This window comes from Periplaneta americana, chromosome 10 (assembly GCF_040183065.1).
Source record: "Periplaneta americana isolate PAMFEO1 chromosome 10, P.americana_PAMFEO1_priV1, whole genome shotgun sequence".
Classification (NCBI taxonomy): Eukaryota; Metazoa; Arthropoda; class Insecta; order Blattodea; family Blattidae; genus Periplaneta; species Periplaneta americana.
In genome coordinates, this window is record NC_091126.1 from 45,036,981 (window position 1) to 45,059,270 (window position 22,290).

Here is a 22,290-nt window from a genome sequence, read left to right on the forward strand (position 1 = left end):
CTCAACAATGAAGAGATTTCATAGCTTAAGATATTCTGTGATGATGATGATGATGATGATGATGACGATGATGATAATAATATAATAATAATAATAATAATAATAATAATAATAATAATAATAATATTTACCGTAATTTTTCCTCCATAAACAAATTCTTGAATTCAAATAATCTCGGTTAATACAGGTCTTTCCAAACGAGGAAATACACCCACGTGCCTCTTCCACATATCAGTGTCACCGAGTTAAACAGCGAGCAGTTGCTAGAACGTCGTTAAATAAAGCCGGAGTGTTTGCAGTGGCCGAACGGAGAGGCTATGGCACTTGGTCTCTTGCTTTTCTTGTTTGCACGTTCAATAACTCCAGTAGCGTCTTTAAAAGCCTCGGCCACCCAAGGGGAGGAAGGAGTTTGTTGACTGATGGCTCACAATGGATGCAGGCGGATGGTTCATGGGACGCGGGGGAAGGGGGACGAGGGTTGAGGGTCACGGCGACGGAGCTGTCGGCCTGCACCTGCGTCTGTGAGCGAGCGCGGGGTTGCTACAAATCCACCTCGCACACAGAATACGATTTTCGGTGTCTCACAAACGACCAATTTAGAACTTCTGGCGTGTATTCGTCCCGAGAAACGTTTCCCACCTTACATTGTGATTACCGGTATATCAAACATTGCATTAATCTCACCCTTCAGCATAAAGTAGAATCTTTGGAGTAAAATCCCAATAAGTGTTTATAAGTAAAAGGCTTTCAACTTACCTTTTCTGAAGTCGAATACATTATGGGTGACATTTGATACATTTTTATAATGTATTCATAATTAAAACGGATTCTGTGGCTCTAAGGCAAAATGTGATACGTCATTTCTTACTGTATTCAGGAGCGACAGTATAATACCACAGTAATCATGCTTCATAAAGAGATAGAGACAAAAGTAAGAGCTACGCATACCATCTTTTACAAAAAAAATGACTTATCGCCTTTTGCTTTGGAACGGAAGGAATGTCGGTTCGAGCGTTGAGTGACTTCCGCCGAATTTGGAACAGACACCAACTGACTTGAACTGCCAACATAGGAAACAAAAAATCACTACCTGTTCAAGAGCGTCACACTCAATCGGTTTCACCTTCATCTTGATAATAAAAGCCTAAACTAACCTAACCTAACCTGTCACTAAAATCCTAAACTAACATAACCTAACCTAACCTGTCACAGATTTGCCTATACAAGGCATAACAAAACCCTGAACTACCGTAACCTGACCTGTCACAGATAATTACGTAAAGACATAATAAAAGTCTAAGCTAACCTAACCTGAAGTAACACTCCATTTTCTTACATTACACACGTCCCTGAGGTATGAAAATGGCCGAATTTCTACCCCGCTGGAACATTGCAAACTAGCGTGAAACGTTCGTAATGTCTCGTACGTTATGTTGGTGCGACATGTAAGACGGCTGAAGATGCATATTATATCCGCAATAGGAAAAGAAGTCACTCAACGCTCGTTTAATCACCGAAATGTCTATAGATAACTGAAAGTATTATTACAAGGATGAAGTTATCAACTTATTACTATTTTAACCCTCCTCCTACCAAGGTTTACTACAACTTACTAATACCAAGGGGGGTCATACAATTACCCCCGTCATAATCATACACCAATCTTTGTTAAGAATTTGGAATATTTAACAATTTATGTATTATTAACTGCAGATCTCCAGAAAATGTAAAATTTAAAATATTCATCCTATTTTTTAAAATATTGGTTGGTTAAAAAGTCACGTTCCATACTCTTGAAAACCTATACTAAAATTAAAAAAAGCTTTAGATGTTACTGGTGACACCGGTATAGCCTACAGTAAATTTAAACTTGCCTCACTTCCATTTCAAGACAAACTCCTCAAAACTGTATAGTTTTTACATAGTAGACAACACTGCTATGAATATGACAGTACTATAACATATAATGGAAATCATTTCAGTTATTTGTTGAAATTTAAAAACTGAAATAAAATCTATACAGTCATGAACTTCTTCAAAAGATTGGTTTATAATAAAATAAAATTATAAAAAATCTATAAAAATACCTCTAAATATAAATAAATAAATAAATGAGTAAATTCAATAAAACAAAATTTAGTTCTTTGTTGACATTAAAATATTCGAACATCAGCTATATTACAATGGTCATTTCGAAAAAAAGGATTCACTAATAAATATTTCTAACAAAATCGCTTTTAGAATAATAACACACTAAAATAAAAAAAAAAATAAAAAAACTGGAAACCAAAGGTCGAATGATCGTTCACTTTTGCTTAGGCATGCGAACGTGAGGCCGGCAGAAGGCTGGTCGACCTTTATCTTCTATGGCCTATGGGCTGTCGCGCCATAGATTTCAAAGTTATTTGAACGAAATTATAGTACTAGGCTTTCCTATATCCTAATTGCGGTTAAAAGAATTGATTCATTTATCAAATTAATCTTGATCTGGTAATACATACGGAGGTACTCCCGACACGAGTGGTCAATAAAGTGTCGCCTTTCAATAAAAAAATATCAATCCGCAACTTGGTAATTTAGTGGCTTCAAAACGCAATGGTCACCGATATCTGTGGCTCTGCAAAGAGTCCGAAATGGTGACAATATGAAGTCGGTCACGCCACCGTTACGGAAAAGGGAAATCTACTCCACTAATAATAATGAAAACATTTCACTCACCAGTTATACTACTAACTGTACAATATCAGAGAATCACAGAGCCGTTGAACTATTGTTTCCGGCAGGTGCTACACATCTCTGGGTAATGGACCATAAAAGTGACACTTTCAGATTTTCAACCCGAAGAGTGACTGTTTCCACTCCAACAGTCAAGGTCGCAGGATCAACCACGGACAGTATATGTGTATCACGACCGATTCAAAACTACAGATTATCAGAAAATTCGATTTGAAAGTAATGCCTTCATACTTCAAGTTTTAGACAGTTAATTTAATATTTGGTTATAGCATGGAGAATTTTATATCTTTGAGAAAATCAGAGAAACCATAATGTTAATTGTGTCACACACGATTCTATCCTTAAAACACAGTTCTTTGTTACTCCTTCATGAGGAAGATACGAGTATGTCCCAAATGTAACTTACCAAATGGTGATCTACCGAATGACGAACAGGAGTGCTCTTCTGAAAACAAAGAAAAGTTATGTTAAATAGATTATCATCAAAAGCGATGGAACATTTTTCTCTTGACATCTAACAAGCAAACATTCCCATGGGGGCAGATAAAAAGTTACTTTTTCCATTCCATCATGTTAATAATGTCAAAACAAGAGCTTATACAAATTTTGGCCACTCGAGCGCAATTACGAATGCCGTGAAGAAAGTAAGAATTCTTGGGGCTGTTTACAAAAAAATAACACAATTTCATGAAACGATTTACTGGAACAGATACAGCAAATTGCTGAGCTATTTTTCAACATATTCCCTACCGGAATTGAGACATTTGTCACACCGTGGGATCAACTTCTGTATTCCTGTGTCGAAGAAGTCTGCCGTCTGAGATCGGAACCAGTGTGTGACAGCCGTCTGCACCTTCCTGTTGATCCAACGGTACGACAAATGTCTCAAATTCGGTAGGGAATATGTTGAAAAATGGCTGAACAATTGAAGGGTTCAGAACCATAGTGGCCCAAGCGCCATGTACTAAAACTGTAGAAAACAAGGGTTAAAATGAAGTTATTACCATAATTCAATGGAAACATATAGCAAGTAATATAAAGTATACACATTAAAACTAAATGATATGTCAATCTTCATTAAAATATGGCATTCACTTAACTTTAACTCTTGCTTTCTCCGTTTTTAATAAATGGCGCTTGGCCCACTATGGCTCAGAACCCTTCAATTGCTGTATCTTACAGAAATCTGGATTTTCAGGTACAGGTATAGCTGCCTGTAAAGCTAAAATAATTTCAAGGGGAAAATTGATCCAGGACCGGGTATCGAACCCTGGGCATTTTACTGAGCGCGCCAACGCTCAGTCGACTGAGCTACCCAGGAACGGTACCAGACCCCGGCTCAATTTTATTCTTATATCCACATACCTCAAGTGGGTTGACCGAATGCCAGATCTGTATAATACGCGTTACTGTTTCTATAACAGAAAACCACAAATTTAAGTCACACAGTAAGTGTGCAATCACTGCTGGGTTCTGATGTTCGGTCAACCCCCCTGAGGTATGTGGATATAAGGGGAAAATTGATCCGGGGTGTGGAATAGTTCCTGGGTAGATCAGTCGGTAGAGCGTTGGCACGCTCAGCCAAAAATCCCGGGTCCGATACCCGGCCCTAGAACAATTTTTCCCTTGAAACTATTAAACTGCTGTATCTGGTTCACTAAATATTTCAATGAAATTGTGTTTTCTTTCTGTAAATAGCCTCAGGGAAACTTAATTTCTGGATAGCTCTCGCAATTGCGCTCGAGTGGCCAAAATTTGTAGCACTTGTTTCGACATTATTAACAAGGTGGAAGGAAAAAATGAAAATATTTTATCTGCCCCAATGAGAATGAAGAGACAGATTTCTATTAGTTCACTTAATACAAATCAAATTACGGCAAACTGTATCAAATTACATTATAAAACCACCGGCTTCAGAAATAGAACACACACATGCATTTCATTCGTCGTCATCATTTGGTTTTATCAACTGGCTCATCTTGGCGAGTCAAAAGTAATGGGAGTCTCCATAAAAACTAATTTTACAAATTGTTGTACTGAATGTTTATTATGAGTCACTATGTTTCATGTTCTTGCTTGAAAGAGAATAAGTGACTAAAAAGACATACACACATAGAAAACGGCTAAAATAAGTGTGTTAAATCCCGATTCCACCATCCGCCTTCCGAGAATAAAAGCTGAGAACTTTATGTTTGTAGCCACATGCAGGCCTAACTACACTGCTATCGTCATTTAGCTACACAAAATCACACTTGCAACATGTCAATGCAGTAAAAAGTGAAGTCGGAATTTCCCTCCTCTTCAGTTCAAATATTATTTAGTCGCCACATTAAATATTCCGCGTATATCTTTTGACATACGCACCAGGCGCAAACAGTGAAGTTGTACGGCCTCCACTCTCAGATCATATTGCTATATCCAGTAATATACGGCGCCCACTAGTGACAACGAAGAAATTTAAGATTTTGATTCGGATATGCAAATATCGCACACCCAGTAAAGTAGGCCAACTGTCGTAAGTCGAAAATCACACATTACTTTCGTAAATTATTTCCAACGCTATTTTAATAGTTTGAGGTAGGAAATTCTAATAATAAAATAGTGAATTATCAAAGGTTTTGGTACCTATTTATTAAAATATTTTTACAGCAGTATTTTACTAGTAAATAGCGTACCGTTACAAATCACAATTTTCGAGTTACGACACTACTTTACTGTTAGTGTGATATCGCTATTAGTTCATCATCGTCATCATCATCATCATCATCATCATCCTGACTGTAGCTTACTTCTCTTTTGAATTCTTCTTTTAGTTGGTGAGCCAGGCGCATGCTATTTCTATAGTTATAATGAATCAATATAAAATATTCGCAACTTTATAGCCTATAGTATACTTATTTTCTGGCAACAGAAAACTTCTAATTCAGTTTTCAATGAATGTGTTCACATATTTATTTATTAATATAGCTTATAAATTGTTCGGCTCCGTAACTCTGAATAGGCCTAAGTCCTCATACGTACAAAATACACCTGTTCGAAAACCAGTACATTCAGAAAAGAATGAAGATGATTAAATATCACGTACATATTTCTGTGTTCACTCGTTTCTTTGTTCCTCTTGTTAGAATAATTATAGACAACATACAAAAACGTCATACAATTTCATTAGGGTTCATTAAAAACCTTTCACTGCTAAACAAATTTGAATAGAACTTTAGTTCATTTTCAATAAATCTGAAACGTATTAAGTAGTATTACACGGGCCTATATTAGACCTATGAACTCAAGTTTTAATTCCGGCGGAATGAAGTTAGAATCTTTATGATGAACAAGAACAATGCTGAGATATATTTCGTCAGATTTCCCGTGATACTTACTATAACATCATCTTTTCACACCTAACTATCAAGCTTATAACCGATTGAGGATGCGGGAATGACAGGATGGTAGGCCTAAGTAGTGGTTATAATGGCTGTAGTAACGCAGAATTTACATTTCAATGGTATTAACAGAGTATCAACTATAATTGTATTGAATAATTATTGCGCTCTTGGCCTCATTCTGTGAGAGAAAATCACACAGTAACACAATTAGTACTATTAACCCCTGGTGCGGACATTATGACTCAAGATTACGCACCAAAAATCAGAAACAAAACAGAAAGTTGTGTGAGGAAGAACATTCCACATTCGTCAGCATGCGCTGAAATGGGTAAAGGGTAAGGAGCGTCTCAGAATATGCACCGTCCGTAGTGCGAGAGAGAGAGAGAGAGAGCATTCCCACCAGCAGCCACGGATGCACTGCAATGTCTTATCCGTGGGTAAGAGCCTCTAGTCCGAGGGTGCACTGTGCTGATGACCGCTGCTCTAGATAGATCGAAACGTTTCAGGTTGGATTATAGGTTAAGTTGGATTCATGCTCCGAGTATATACCAGATTTAAGTTCAAATCACGACTGGGCTGATTATTCTTATTGGGTTTAAAATCAAGTAATCTCATGGAGAATCTTCCGACTCATTTCGCCAAATGCCATCTCGCTGTCACCAGCTCCACCGACGATAGATAAGAGCACAGTTGATACAACGTCTTTAAATAATCAACTAAAATACAGCAAACGTATAAAGAAAATATAACTGTCTAGGCCAGGCATGGGTGCTAATAACTCAATTGAGTCATTGTAGACCACCCCTTAACTCCCCACTCCACCTTCCCCGGCTGAGGCAGTAATGATTTTGTGCGGTACGAGCAGACAGGAATGTCAGTGACGGATTGTATCAGATGGGCATTATACCTCTTACGAACTTTCGGCTCTCGCTGGTCGCCTAAAATACACCACTGATATACAGAGCCTTACTGTGCGTCTGTTTATAAGGCGGTGTATGCGAAAAGGTCATTTGCGGGGGTTTCTCCTTCCCCCCCTTTCACTTTCCCTCTTATGCACAGGGCTGTGTAGGTATACGTATACAACACAATATTAGAACTATTTCTACAAAATTAATAATGCCTATTTATCTACACATAACCAAGTTACATCTAAAATTAATCCTAAATCTTAATTCCACTATCAGCCGAGTGTTATGTTGTAAGTGTAAACCACAGGCAGTGCTATGAAAACTTGCTGAATCAGTATAGTCACAACGGACAACGAAGTAGATTATGAACGTCCAGATAATGTTATCTAGATAAAAGACAATATCGTACCACAATAGCAGATATTGGAATTATTTTAACGGCAATTAAAAAACAGTAATAATATATATGTACAGAAGTGGACAACGTGTAAAAACAGTACCAATAATCCTGCCATTATTTTTAGCTGATTGTACACTTCACGTCAATAATAATTTACAAAGTTCCAGATATGTACATAATAATGTGCATGCTCGTCTCGTCAAAGCTGCCGTTCACCAGATAACACATAATTAACCATTGAGTTTGGCTGTATTTTGTTTCAGAGTTTCTAATAAAGTACACCGGGGTAAGTGGAACCCCTAAAATCATTAGTGGAACTTTAACCTGTCATTAATCCTATAATTTTCAAACAAATTTCTCGAAGTTTTGTATAACGATCCATTCAAGTATGTTGAATAAAGGATGTAATTTTGAGAACAATGGATTGAATGATCTCTCAAAATCCATTCCTTTTTTAGTTGTCTATGCGTTCCACTTGCCTCAGACTCGGCTTAAGTGGAACTTCCTTACTCTTTCAGTCATAAAATCATTAGAAAGTGGCCAGGGAAAGTGTAAATAAAGAAAACATTCATTCAAAATGCAGACTTTTACTTTGTCAAAGCAACAGAAATTTACAAGGGTGACTAGAGTAACTCTAACCATCAGCCAATGTTGTACGAAATAAATGAAGTAGAGAAAGTGAAATTGCCAAGTTTTTCATCACCTAGAATTATAACTTTGTCGTCTATTTTTTTAGTTGGTTATTTAACGACTCTATATCAACTACGAGATTATTTAGCGTCGATGAGATTGGTGATTGCGAGATGGTATGTGGCGAGATGAGGCCGAGGATTCGCCATAAATTACCTGGCATTCACCTTACGGTTGAGGAAAACCTCGGTAAAACCCAACCAGGTAATTAGTCCAAACGGGGATCGAACCCGCGCTCGAGCGCAACTTCAGACCTGCAGGCAAGCGTCTTAACTGACTGAGCCACGCCGGTGGCTTTTTGTCGTCTATGTTGGGCCATCGAAAGGAGGAAGTTAATGCTATCCTTCTAGCAAATTTAGCTTCAAGGCAAGCACCAACTTTTGTCAACTGACCAACAAACATCTTTACGATTTTGTCCTTTGTGAACTTGACAAGAACCCAATCACCTATTGAAGTATCTGCAACATTTTTGGTTACAACCTCCATGAGGTTTTATTTTGTCTTTTTCTGCCTATTTCAGCTTCCGTTGCCTATTTCAAGTTTTAGTGCCTTATTTTGCCCTTTTATGTATTTGTTTGATATTTTCTGCTATTATGTATATATTAAATAATCAGTATATGAAAAACAATTGTACAAATTCCGAATATATTAATAGTACATTATGCAACGAGCCTATTATGGTAGTAATTAAGACGCAAGTATGATTGTTTATGAAACGAGCGCAAGCGAGTTTCATAATTTTCATACGAGCGTCTTAATTACCATTATAGGCAAGTTTCATACGACTTTTTATGCTCGACCATATTTCTAACTTGAAAGTATTGAAAATTAGGTCTTTTTATGGTTATGTGCGAACTGACCTGAATTGTGAGATGTGCGCAGACGTGAAAGTATTGATTTTTTCCGAGGCCGAATGTTATTGACCTTGGCACAGAATAAGAATGAACATTAGTCTGATATAACCTGGAAAATGATTTAGAATTGAAAAACGAGATGAAAAATTGTATTTATTTGAATATTATTTACAATTAACGCTAATTATTATAGTAACAGAACATAACCTTCTGCAAAAGTATTGGATTTCCAGCCTCCGTGACTTTTCGCTAATTGTCGATTGCATATCCCAGAATAATCGATATAACGGTACAAAGCTGACTTGTCATTGGCTGAAGACCTGTACTTTAATGACATGCATTAAAGCACTGCTACCAGGTGTATAATTACTACATTTCGGCATGGTCGAGCATAAAATATGAAAGAAAACATGTTTTATTTCATAAGTGAAGCAACTGTTGCAAAAAAATTAACCATATTTCTGCACAATGAGAATCTCTATTGAGAAACTCACTCCACATAAATGCATTTAAGTTATTTATGGCAGCATGTCTACAAAGCAGCCCTAAGCTGATCAGTCGACCGAGAGGGTTGGTGGGGCCGTTACTGCTATTGTATCTCTAATCTCTCACCCCGATGCAGTTGGTTTGTCTCGCTTGAGATTCCAAGAAAACGGCGCAGAAAGGGGAAAAGAATAAATTCTCTGACAGATCGAATCATATTGAAAGCGATTGGCACATTAGTGTGCGCATTGTTACCGATGAGTCCATTCAAAATAGCATGTTTAAATATGCTCCGATCACTTCCGTGGAAGTAGAACGATCTTTCTCAATGATGTAAAACTTTCTCTCTAACAGAAGGCTATGACAGTTAAAAACTCGAAAAACATCTTGTTGTGGCATGTAACCAAAAAAGTAAAAGTAAGTAGGCCTACTGAAATGTGATAAACAGGTTTATTAAATAAACTATATTAAATTAGTATTTTTATTATTTTACTATGCACGTCCGCAATTTTTAAATGCCTACTTTTACTAGTTTACTGCCTTTTTTCCTGAATATGAAGTACATGTTCGCCTAATAATAATAATAATAATAATAATAATAATAATAATAATAATAATAATAATAATAATAATAATAAACAAAGTGAATGTCATAATATTTTCGGTTAGTAATAGATGCTCTTGGGGAAACCCTAGAAAAATTAAGTAATAAATTCAGATTTGTGCATCTGGATTCCGAAAGCTGTTACATTATAAATATGTGGTAATGACTGCTGTCAAGTTCTGTCTTAAATAAAACTGTTATTGTCCTATCGGTGTGCATGTAATGATAGTTTCGTATATTTGCATATGTTACATGCAAGCCATTCCTATATTTAAGTTGATACTGATAGTGCTGATGATGATGATGATGATAATAATAATAATAATAATAATAATAACAATTTGCATACACATTAACTCACATTAACCATGATAACTTGCCCAGAACGTAACACTGATACACAATGGATCGGAAGCAAAACGACCCCTTAACGACAAATTCGCACACAATAGATCTACTGGGATTTATGGGTAAATGTTTTTTCCATAATAGACACGCAGAAAAAGTTACCGTTTCGCGTTCTCTTGCAAACACACTTAACAACTACTTCATCATCTCAGGAAAGTTGAACACTGCAATTTACAAATGAGTTCCAAAGATGGCCGAAAATAGGTCGAAACATGTTAACAAGGTACGTTAAAATTTACCACAAGAAAGTTCTTATCATACATATTCCGAAGTGATACAGTGTTTTTATTTATTTTATTGGGTTATTTTACGACGCTGTATCAACTTCTAGGTTATTTAGCGTCTGAATGAAATGAAGGTGATAATGCCGGTGAAATGAGCCCGGGGTCCAGCATCGAAAGTTACCCAGCATTTGCTCGTATTGGGTTGAGGGAAAACACCGGAAAAAACCTCAACCAGGTAACTTGTCCGACCGGGATTCGAACCCGGGCCACCTGATTTCGCGGCCAGACGCGCTGACCGTTACTCCACAGGTGTGGACGATACAGTGTTAAAAGTTGTGTAATCAAGCTGTATAAATAAAATGCTTAAAATAAAATGAAATGTGAGATCGTAAGTCGTTGTTAATAGAATCCCTTACGCAGAATCATACGCAGCAATTCTTCGCCCTTGCTCAAGGACAGACTCGGCTAATTTTGACAAATTATTATGAAATTAACTTAAGGTGACAGACAGATTCGCCCTTTATTCAAATTGCTGTATGTGGAAAGGAGAGTTTACGGCTAATGATTCTGACGAGGAAACTCTCACAAGAACAAACCATTTCAGTGGGTTCAGAGAAAAATCACGCAAGACGGTAAACTAAGCGAGCACAACATCGTGAGATTCTCAACTCTTCATTTCTTCCTTTTTGTGTCCTGATACGTTTTATTTTTCTTTTTTAACGCCACGAATTGAGAATAAGCAAAGGCTCTGGATAGGATGTGAACAAACCAGTTTTCGGATTAACTGATTGTGACCGGGAGATGGCACGTATTTAGCATGAATTCCACTTTTTCACATGTTTGGAAAACGCAGAGACAGCCTCGAGATAAGATACCCATCTCTTCTCACGTGGATCCACCCACTTCAATCAAAATGTCTCCTCCCTCCTCCCGCGATTCTTCGTGTAGAATTGCATGAATTCCAGGAATTACGGAGCGAAGCTTAGCGTGTGTCTCAACGTTCTGGAGGTTTATTCAATAGCGTACAGCTTATTTATATATAAAATAGTGGAGAGTGAGCTCTTTTTTGCCGTACGGCAATTATATTTGGGGCCACGTTTTGTTTTTAGATCTTATCCATTTCTAGGTCATGACCTCATTAAGGAAGTTAATTCTGCGTATGACTATGTGGGTCAAGTTTAAACTATTTAAACTATTTCCTTCGCAAGAAATTCACGATCTCGACACGTGACGTGTGCTCTCGACAGAAATCGCCTTTCATATTTCCATAATAACTTCTAGATTTAATAGTAATATACGTTACAAGAGCGGTATGTTGACGTTTTCATGGTCGAGGAAAAGATTGAAAAAGCGAAACGTAGTTGAGCTTTTTTAATTTCCGAGAATATGAAAACAAACATACCGCTCATGTATCGTACATTATTTTGTGTGAAGATCGTTTATTATATACCTGAAAGACGAATTTCTAATTAGTTGCAATGAAATCTCCATGTTGGTTTCTGTTTAATGACGGCAACTTCGGAAAACCAAAATATCTTTCTTCAACATTGTTGCTATAAAATGTTTTCTGTGTTTACTATACTCCAGCAGGGAGTGATATACGTCTGTCTTTTTTTTCCCCAGTCTATAAATGCGAACTTAAAACAAACGGTAAGGTTATGTAATGATTTATTTTTCATTTTAATATTTTAACAATATTATTTATATAACATATTGCAGTAATAACATCCGCATCTGGAATCTTGTTGATTTTTTCACGGCTTCCTTAATTTTACTCGTATCAGGAATGCAATAAGTTTCGTGGAGTAGCAGATTTTACTTAATTTTTGCAAATATTTAAAAACAATAATTAACATTGCAATTTAGGTGAAATTGCAGTGGTAAGTTTCCAATTTATAATTATTACTATGTTAAACGTCTCTAAAAATATGTTAAAAGCCTAAAGCAGTAAAATTAATGTCGCGCTTAAGCGGTAAGAAGAGGGAAATTGTTATGTGTGTTACGTTGGGAATACTGAATGTGATATTTCACACTTACCGCGTATTGGTTCTGTGCGGAAAACAAGCAAATACGCTCGATCTCGCACAAAATATACATTTAAACAATATACGGATGATAAATGATAAGTCTCAGTAAATTCTGTTGCATAACAAAATATTGCTAATTTATTATGACTAGCGTATAGTAGGGGGTCTATTTTACAAACTAAACACAGCCATATTGACGAATAATGTTTTAAAATATCGCGGAAAAGTAGTGTTATAACACTAAAACCAAGCCAGCGGCGTAGCTCAGTCGGCTAAGGCGCTTGCCTTCCGATCCTGAGTTACGCTCGGGCGTGGATTCGATTCCCTCTTGGGCTTATTACCTTGTTGGATTTTTTCAGAGGTTTTCAACAATCGTAATGCGAATGTCAGATAATCTATGGCGAATCCTCGGCCTCATCTCGCCAAATGCTATCACCAATTCCATCGATGGTAAATAAAAGAGTAATTGATACAGAGTCGTTACATAACGAAATAAAACTAATATTATTACTATTGTCTAGGCTATATTATTATTATTATTATTATTATTATTATTATTATTATTATTATTATTATTTCACCTCTGTGTTTCGCATATTCATGTATTATAATATATGTTAATGTTTTGGGCCACAGACGTAGCTCAGGCGGTAGCGCGTTTGCCTGCTGATTCGGAGTTGCGCTCGGGCGCGAATTCGATCTCCTCTTGGGCTGATTACCTAGTTGGGTTTTTTCCGAAGCTTTCCCCAACCTTAAGGCGAATGTCAGGTATTCTATGGCGAAACCTCGGCCTCATCTCGACAAATATTCTCTCGCTATCATCAATACAGTACCATCGACGCTAAATAAACCTGTAGTTGATACAGCGTCGTTAAATAATCAAGTAAATATATATATATATATATTTTCCGAGTATCACATTTGACTTCAACTATTAGTTTCCTACATAAACAGTAGCCAATTAGAACATTTGCTCAGCAATCCGGATTAGCCTGGCTGAACGAGCCAAACAGATTAGGTGACATCTCTGGTCTTACCTTTTGCTCTGATGATGTAATCTGTATGTAGTTCCAAAACGTTGAAAATTTCAAGTTCTGGAACACCGGGGAATACCCAAAAGTCTAATTCCGACTTTGACACAGGATTTGAATATTCGCAGTTCTAAAATTAACACTATCTACATAAATTAAACCTTTAAAACGCTTTCCGTATCCTACATTCTTATTCTTCTGAGGTCAATAATTTTATTTCTGACATACAAGTCTAAACTGTATTATTTCTCATCGGGAAATTTAAGCAATACGCATTCTTGCATTCTTTTGACCCAAAACTTGCCTGTGCTCTGCGAAAGATAGTACACCGTACTTCCAACATTTTCTACATATTTGAATGAGTATTTCCTTAATATACGGAATGCGAGCTGGTTCGAATCCTCATGGACGAAGAAATTTTCTCATGAAATTTCGGCAAGTGTATGGGACCGGTGCCCACCCAGCATCGTGATGCACTTGGGGAGCTACGATAGGTAGCAAAATCCGGTTACGCAAACCAGCTATAACGGCTGGGGGGCTCATCGTGTTAACCATACGATACCTTCATTCTGGTTGGATGATCGTCCACCTCTACTTCGGCAGCCGGCTGGTCGGTGTTGGGCCTTCGTAGGCTGTAGCGCCACGGATTATTATTTCCTTGATATGTTTTGGAATTGCAGCCAGTTGAACGCAACTGTCTAAAACCGGATTCATTAGCTTATCCATCTGTGACTGTCATTGTTTGAGTTCTAACAGAAAATACTAAAAAAACGTTATAGCTATACAAAATTAATTGCATGTCCATAAAAACAAACTCAGTATTTGTCGTGTCGTAACTAAATTTTACGAGTTCTTAAATACACTGAAATGAATCAAATTTATTTTTTGTAAAGTGATGTCAACCAGAAATCAACTTTCCTTGTAAATCCGTTGATTTTATCTCTGACTGTTAACATCATGGCTTTGAAAGCTATTTTTCGAAGTGTTTAAGCGTTCGAAAACAAATCAGCAACGAAAGCCAGTCCAAGAACGAAAAGAGAACTGGAAAATAGTTTTGCATATTCTCGTATCTCGTCTTGGAGGTACAGGTAGCCTAGATTAGATGTTGGGATGTATAATTGTTTTCGATTTTATAGGTGTTTATATTTTTTGACTGGAGTTAAGTACCGGTACGGTAAAGAGGTAGAGGACGAGACGAGTCACCGAAAAATATCTCTTTCAAAATGGGTCACGCCTTCATAAAGTTTTGAAATCACTGACCTATTTTATTTTGTTCTTCGCATATATTTCATCTGAGCGCATTTCAATCTGAAATTATCTCTGTCTTCAATAGACCAACGTTCACTATCATATATCAACACAGAAAATGTAGAGTGCTGTATAATTCAATTCCATGTACTCTTTCGCAGCTTGTTTGGGTTAAATTAATTATTAATAATTTATAATATTTTCAAAACTTTGGAAAATATTGACAGAACATTTTTAATTTCATATAATAATAATAATAATAATAATAATAATAATAATAATATTATCATTTTTATTATTATTATTATTATTATTTTCGCCAAACAAATTTGTTCTCATATACGACTGACTGTTCATAATATACTTGAATGTTTTCATTTCTAACAATAAGATGAACTCGACCTGCTGCAAACTACGTTGGAGAATTGTCGGCATTCTTATTTACAAAGGGGCTCACATGTCAAGTTCTTTCCACAGAATGACATTATGAACATTCCTTACATAACCCAAGTTTTGTAGGTTGAAATATTATATTATATTCAATTCATTGTGCTTTAGGCTCACCCCAATAGTCCCCTGTGGTTTTGGTGAAAATATTTATTCTTCTATGAAAGGAAAGTATTTCATTCTATCTTTCTTCCCTCTTCCAAAAAACACCAGGTATCGGAATCATCCTTGAAAATTTGTATACGTGGGTATATTGCAAAGAAAAGCTTTAATAAAAAAAATCTTCCCGTCCGAATTATACAAAAAAACTGCTTCGAAAACAGCGTTAAACCTAAATTTCAGCTATATTCTTGACATTTCATTTGGAAGTTAACGTATTAGGCAATTACTGTAGTCAAATAAGTTATTTTCGAATTCTTACATTTCTGAGCCGAAATCCACCTGTTCCACGCTATGTTGGACAATTACTAGCATTCTTATTTACAAAAGAAAAAAAAAATAATCATAATCCGTGGCACTACAGCCCGTGAAGGGTCTAGACCAACCAGCCGGCTGCTAGCCTCAAGGTCGCATGCCGAATCAGAGATGGATGATCATCAACCAGAATGGAGGTTCGTATGGTTAGTACGATGATCCCCCCGGCCGTTATAACTGGCTTTCGCAACCGGATTTCGCTACCTTTCGTACCTCCCCAGGTGTATCACGATGCTGGGTGGGCACCGGTCTCATACACTGATCGAAATTTCATGAGAAACTTTCTTCTCTGATTCCGTAACGCGAGTCCTAGGCAGGATGCCTTAGACCACTGCGCCACTGTGCGGGATATTTACGAAAGAAGTACTCTTTATAGGGCCCATGGTGTCGGTCTGGGTCGTGTAGTCAGTAAAGTTCTGGCCTCCTGTGTCCGAGGTTGCAGGTTCGATCCCGGTCCAGGTCGATGGCAAACGTGTGCTTTAATTGCAACAGGTTCATATCAGTACTGGCATGTACTGTGGGACAAAATTTCGGCACACCGGCGACGCTGATATAACCTCGGTAGTTGCGAGAGTCATTAAATAAAATAATTTAAACTTCATGAACACTTTAAAAAAAGTTGTACATTCTTTTCGAGAAGATATATTTAACAAAAATGTGGAAAATTTTAACTTAGTCTGCGAGCCACTCAATCTTGTTGATGCGGTTGGAAACCAAACACAGGCCGACACAGGCACACGTGCAGGACACGTGGTACGTCTAGCTACACGTTATTTAACAGATAATTAAAATGGGCCTTACGCGCTTCCCGAATCACGTGGTTATTTTAAAAGTTCGTTCAGAACAAAATTCGCCGCTGCACATTTAGCAGGAACGTGAGCAGTTCTGAACATGTACTAACTGTAAGGAAGAAATATTCCACTAGCACTCTCCGCCCCTTCCACGGATCGATGACGCCTACGTCACATTAGCTGCAGCTCTATCGACTGAGTTGTTTTGTAGCTTCAACATGACCAACTACATTCAGACGTAAACAGAGGAACAGTCTTACCTACTGTCCATAGCGTTTAAATATATATTTAAGACTAATTTGATGGGAGGCGTCGCAATACATTGCCAAGTTTTCTTGGTAGGGAATCAAAATATGTGGCATCGACGCCACATTTCTTAGTTTAGTCTACTGGAGTGAACTAGGATCAGGCCCTTGTGTTACAACAGTAAGAATCTTGCAAGGTAACTCGTTCTTGTCATAATCAATACAATTAATTATGCACTCTGGCACAGTTAGATGAATAGCGAGTGCGTCAGCTTTTAATGCCAGTGATCCAAATTAATTTATTGACGAGTCAAGTTAAAATTCCTAGCGGAGGATAGAAACGGTGTGCAGAAGTATTTCCCGAGGTACTACCGTTTCTCCTTTCACAGTTTCACGCTTTTATTATTTCAATACTCTTACTGTCACCATAAAAACTGAAATAAGATGAAAATTAATGCAAGGTATGATTTCCCAGGGACTAACAATGAAATTTATAAACTGAAATACATTTGTAGGTAACCATAATCATCAACGGTCATTATAATCATAAATATTCCTGAAAAGATAAATGGGAAAAGCAGAAGGCAAAGAATTAAAAAAAAACATCCCGGGGGTAATTTTGAACAGTATATCCACCATTAGCAAGAGGCATTGCACATGGTGGGGCACCAGTTGATTTAGCAATTTTTCATTACACTTAGCTTCTGTTTCTTCAATTCTACGAGATGTTAATTTTATGTGAACAATTCCCTTCTACCTCAAGTGCAATTGTCGTAATCATGCAGAACCTCAATGAATGCTCAAAACGAGGCTACTAAAAACAACATATGAATGCAAATCTGGTTTTCAGGTATAGCTCCCTATGAAGCTGAATCCGAAAATGCATCTCTTTTCTTCGTATCACGTAAGGTTTTTAAGATATGCTATGATTTCATTTTTCGATAAACGGTCCCCCATGAAACATCTGGCGCGGGTTCGGGGTTGTAAACCAAAACAAAAGTTAATTAATAATATGAGTTTATGACTTATTTCCGGTTTCTTATGGTTGTTGACATGTTCTTTTGTACTTCTAATAAATAAACAGATATTGGTCCCTTCTATTCAGTGAATTTCGTAACTGTTCAAAGTGAAGTCTACGCAATGAACAAACAAGGATGTGATTTTCAGTATTAAAAAAGTTTGCCATTTTGTGTGAAGGGAAACTAAAAGAGGACATTTTCATCGGTCCACAAATTCGCAAAGCTATGGCTGAATTTTTGTTTCAAGAAAAACTCCGTTACAAAAAAAAAAATGGCATGGCACGCTTTCAAAAATGTTTGCTCAAATTTCCTTGAAAATTCTAGGGCAGACAACTACATAGAACTTGTGGAAACAATGTCAAGTGCATATGAGAAAATGGGGTATAATATATCTCCCAAACTTACACTTTTTACATTCTCATTTGGATTTCTTTCCTCTTAACCTTAGAGAGATAAGCGACGAGCACGAGGAAAGATTTCATCTAGAAATATCTGAAATGAAAAGACGATATAAAGGAAGATCATCATCCAGCATGCTTCCAGATTATTGTTGGTTCCTTGTAAAAGACAGTCCTGGGTCTAGTTATACACAGAAGTTATCCAAAAAATTCTTTTAATTGTAAGTTCAAATTCCGAGATTTTTCTCATACGCATGAAATATTTTTATTGTTGTTGTGTTCTAAACTATGTAACATCATTTTTGTATCCAGTACACATTTTTCAAATATCATGAGGCATTCTGAATCCCTAGTGTGTTGTAATTTTACCAGTAGCAGTGAAAAATAAAGAAAAAAGTTTTTTCATTAAAAAATTCAATTCATTTTCCCAGGAAAATGGTACATGATGGGCCAATTTGGATTTTAAATTCAGATTTAGGGCACACATATTAGTAATAGTCACCTATTTTTATTTGGGAGCAAGACAAAAAGTAAAAATTTGTTGTTCAGTGTAATAGAAAATGATTACAAGTAATGGAGTAACTCCTTTTGTGTATCGAAATACGCAGTTCTGTGATTTACAAACTGTACGTACTTTCAGCATTCTTAACGACTGTAGGCCTAAGGCCTTCACTTGGTGACTTCAAGAAAATATACAGGGACATCATTTTATTTTTACTAACATTTTTAATATTAACCTGTCTATACCTTTAGAGAACCGGAAACACCGCTTGCTCCCCCCTCCAAGACTGGAGTTCGATGATACTGGCGTAAAACACAAATCACTCTATTAGGTATAGGATGGAAGAAAAGTAGTTCATCCATTTACGTAAACTAGGAAATATCGCGATTTTGAGTTTGATAATTTTCATTAGGTTTTTCCTTAATCAAAGTACAGTACTGTATTAAGAATAAGTGTTTTTACTCACGAAGTGAGTTATCCATGCGAACGTATTCATTATGCAGTGTATATTATACTGTCTACAGCACATTAGCGTATAATATAGAGAATGAAGTTAAATTGAAAAATAATCATAATATGAATATTTAAACACAATTTTGAAAATGGTGGCCGTTCATTTCGATACAGGCTTCAGTTCTTTTGTGCATATTATCTCACTATAGACTAATGCATTTAATTCCAATTGCCAGTTTCGTCCTTCGTACTAGTAACTCATGTTGAAATAATTCTTTACCTACTCTACGTACTGTAAATTCAATCTTCACTTCTGCCCGACCCGAAAATATAAAATTACTCAGACATGCTATCTACTGTCCGTCCATGTGGTTATGCCGCAGAATTGTAGAAAGGGAGGAAATCATGTGACAGTTAATTACTTAACGAGGCCCTTTTATTTAAGTTAAATTAAACAGCTGTATAATATTACGTAAACGTCCAATTCCTAAGAGAAATTAATGTTTTCAGAAAAGAGCTAAGACAGCCCAGCTTTTACAGAGGGGCGAGCAGAAGCAGGTGGGGGAAATCGGGATGCGACGTAGGCAAACGGACAGTACCTGTGCGAAAATATGATTCAATATTGAAAGCTCTTTCGTCACTGGAAAACGCGAACATATTTCTGGAACGTACTATACTCAGTAACTCAGTACTGCTTACTATCTACGGTCTTGGTTCTGTGTGGAGTTGGAACTTCCTTAGTAGAAGGGGTGGGAGTGAAGTACATTCAAAAACTCAGGTACAATAAAAATGTTAGTAAAAATAAAATGATGTCCCTGTATTATACAGTATAAAATCTACAGTACGTGAAGATGATTTCCTCTTGAAACAAATCAGACAAGTGTGCGCGTGCGTCTGCCTCACAAGTGTGCAGCGTCTGTCTTCCTCTTAGCGTCTTACGTCAAACCTTGTAACCCAATTTAACCTTGATACTGACGTGGCTCTCAAACTGCTAGTCAACAAGGCATCTTATGCTTAAATCCCTTATTTTCGAGGAACAATTTTCTCAGTTTTCTATTAATAATACAGTTCACTGTGCCAAGTACTTAGGCAACTACTATTAGAATAAGGAAAACGGATTCATTTCACCGTAAGAGACAAAACAACGCAGTACTTAAAAGGGCAGTGCTGGTTGGAAAATTGTTCTGATCAACTGCAACCTTCCAATGGCCAAAAAAAATCGCGACAGCTATGACATACAATACGTTTTAAGTCCAACTAAGTCAAAATTGAAATACTGTAGCAAAACGTTGAATTGCTTAACCTCCACATTACTTTCTAATTTGTGCGAAATAAAATTTTCTGAGAACTAAGTCTGCGAAGACCCCCCCCCCCTGCGGTGACTGAATGGTCAGACCTCCGGCCTGTCACGTAGGCGGCCTGGGTTCGAGTCCCGGTTAAGTCTGGGATTTTTGCATTGAAAAATCCATAGTGACTCTTGGAGCTTTTCTCGGGTTTCTCCCGTTTTCCCCCCATATTAGACTTCTACATCATTCCGTCACTATTTCTCCATTTCGTGATAATTCCATAGCATATTAATGACTTTTATATTAGTTTATCAAGAATAATATATTTATTAAGGAGACTTAGATACCTTGTACCTGAAGAATTTCTTAAAACCTCGTATCTTACTTTTTAAAATAGTATTATTACTTATGGTATTCATTTGTGGGGAAATTGTCAGAAAATTGATCAAGTACTTCTTTTGCAAAAAAAGCCAATATTCATTTTGACTGATTCTGATCTTGATGCTCAGTGCAGACCTTCGTTTATTTTTGAAAGAATTTTAACTGTTGTGAATTTGTATATTTCCCATTGTTTGATTAAAATTAAATCAAATTTAAACAGTTATTATCCACATAGCCTGATTCATCATTATGGTACAAGACATAATTACCACCTTGTGACCCGTAGGGTTAGATTAGCCAAGTCTAAACAATGGTTTACATCAATTTCATTGTCTATGTTTAATAAACTTGCTTACAGTGCACAATGTTAATTTTGTTAGATTAAGGTGTGTTATTCGTGACTGGCTAATCAAAAACCATTTTCATGATATAAATGAATTTAGGAAACTAGTGTTGATATAGTATTTTAGTTTGTTTGTTTATCCTGTTTTTCTTTTGACTTTGTCTATGAAGCCTATCTGTGATACCACGACTGTTTTTTTTTCAACAAATTAATAAATCATTCCCCGATCGCTGGCTGGCGACGCACGGAGGGGGCTGGTCTAGGGACGAGGGGGGTTGCCTGTTAGAAACCTGGGTACGCAGCGAACCTTAGTGTAGTCAGCCGGTGAGTTTGTTAATGCGCATAACTTGAGAGTTAGAGCAATAGATCGTAACAGGTCGCAGTGCTGGGCCATAGCGTCTCCTCCCATAAATTCCAAGTGTGCGAAAAGTCGTCTCCTACGGGCTTTCGGTTATTGTGCTAGCCGTCGGATACGAGGTTCGCGGATTCGAACCCTACCGAGGTTGGTTGATTTTGAAAGGTGAAGAAAATCCTTCGTATGGCTTCCATTGGTAGGAAATTAAATCTGGGAGGTTCATAAAGGAATCATATCGGTTATGGAGGGCTTCAGTCAAAAGTTGTCGACTATTTCTCACCCACATTGAATTTTGAAGTTAAATTCTACAATTAAAAGCGTCGTTAAATCACCACACCACCACTACTATTACTACTATTAATAAGGTTGCCATAATTCTGGACCAAAAATAGAAACTCTTTTGTTTTCCAAAAATTCAGATATAATTTGCATTAAAGAAACCTACCCACTACTATATTATACCAATATGCAACAAATTAACAGCACAACTGAGTACAGTGCGACTCCAATTCTGTGAATGGCTGTAAGAGTGCCGCGGCTTATTATACAAGATGATGTCAGTTCAGTTCAGTTCAGTTCAGTTCAGGCACTGACACCAAG

General features: G+C 36.9%; 1 protein-coding gene across 9 annotated transcripts in view; it reads right to left on the reverse strand.

Moving 5' to 3' along the window:
- dome (cytokine receptor domeless) overlaps positions 1-22,290 on the reverse strand; it is an 888,032-nt gene that overhangs the window by 202,130 nt on the left and 663,612 nt on the right. For 8 of the 9 annotated variants that reach the window (XM_069837294.1, XM_069837295.1, XM_069837297.1 and 5 more), the window contains one exon: positions 3,143-3,181. The gene's annotated coding sequence lies outside the window, so the exon portion shown is untranslated. The remainder of the gene's footprint in view (positions 1-3,142; positions 3,182-22,290) is intronic. The other variant, XM_069837298.1, reaches the window with a different exon arrangement.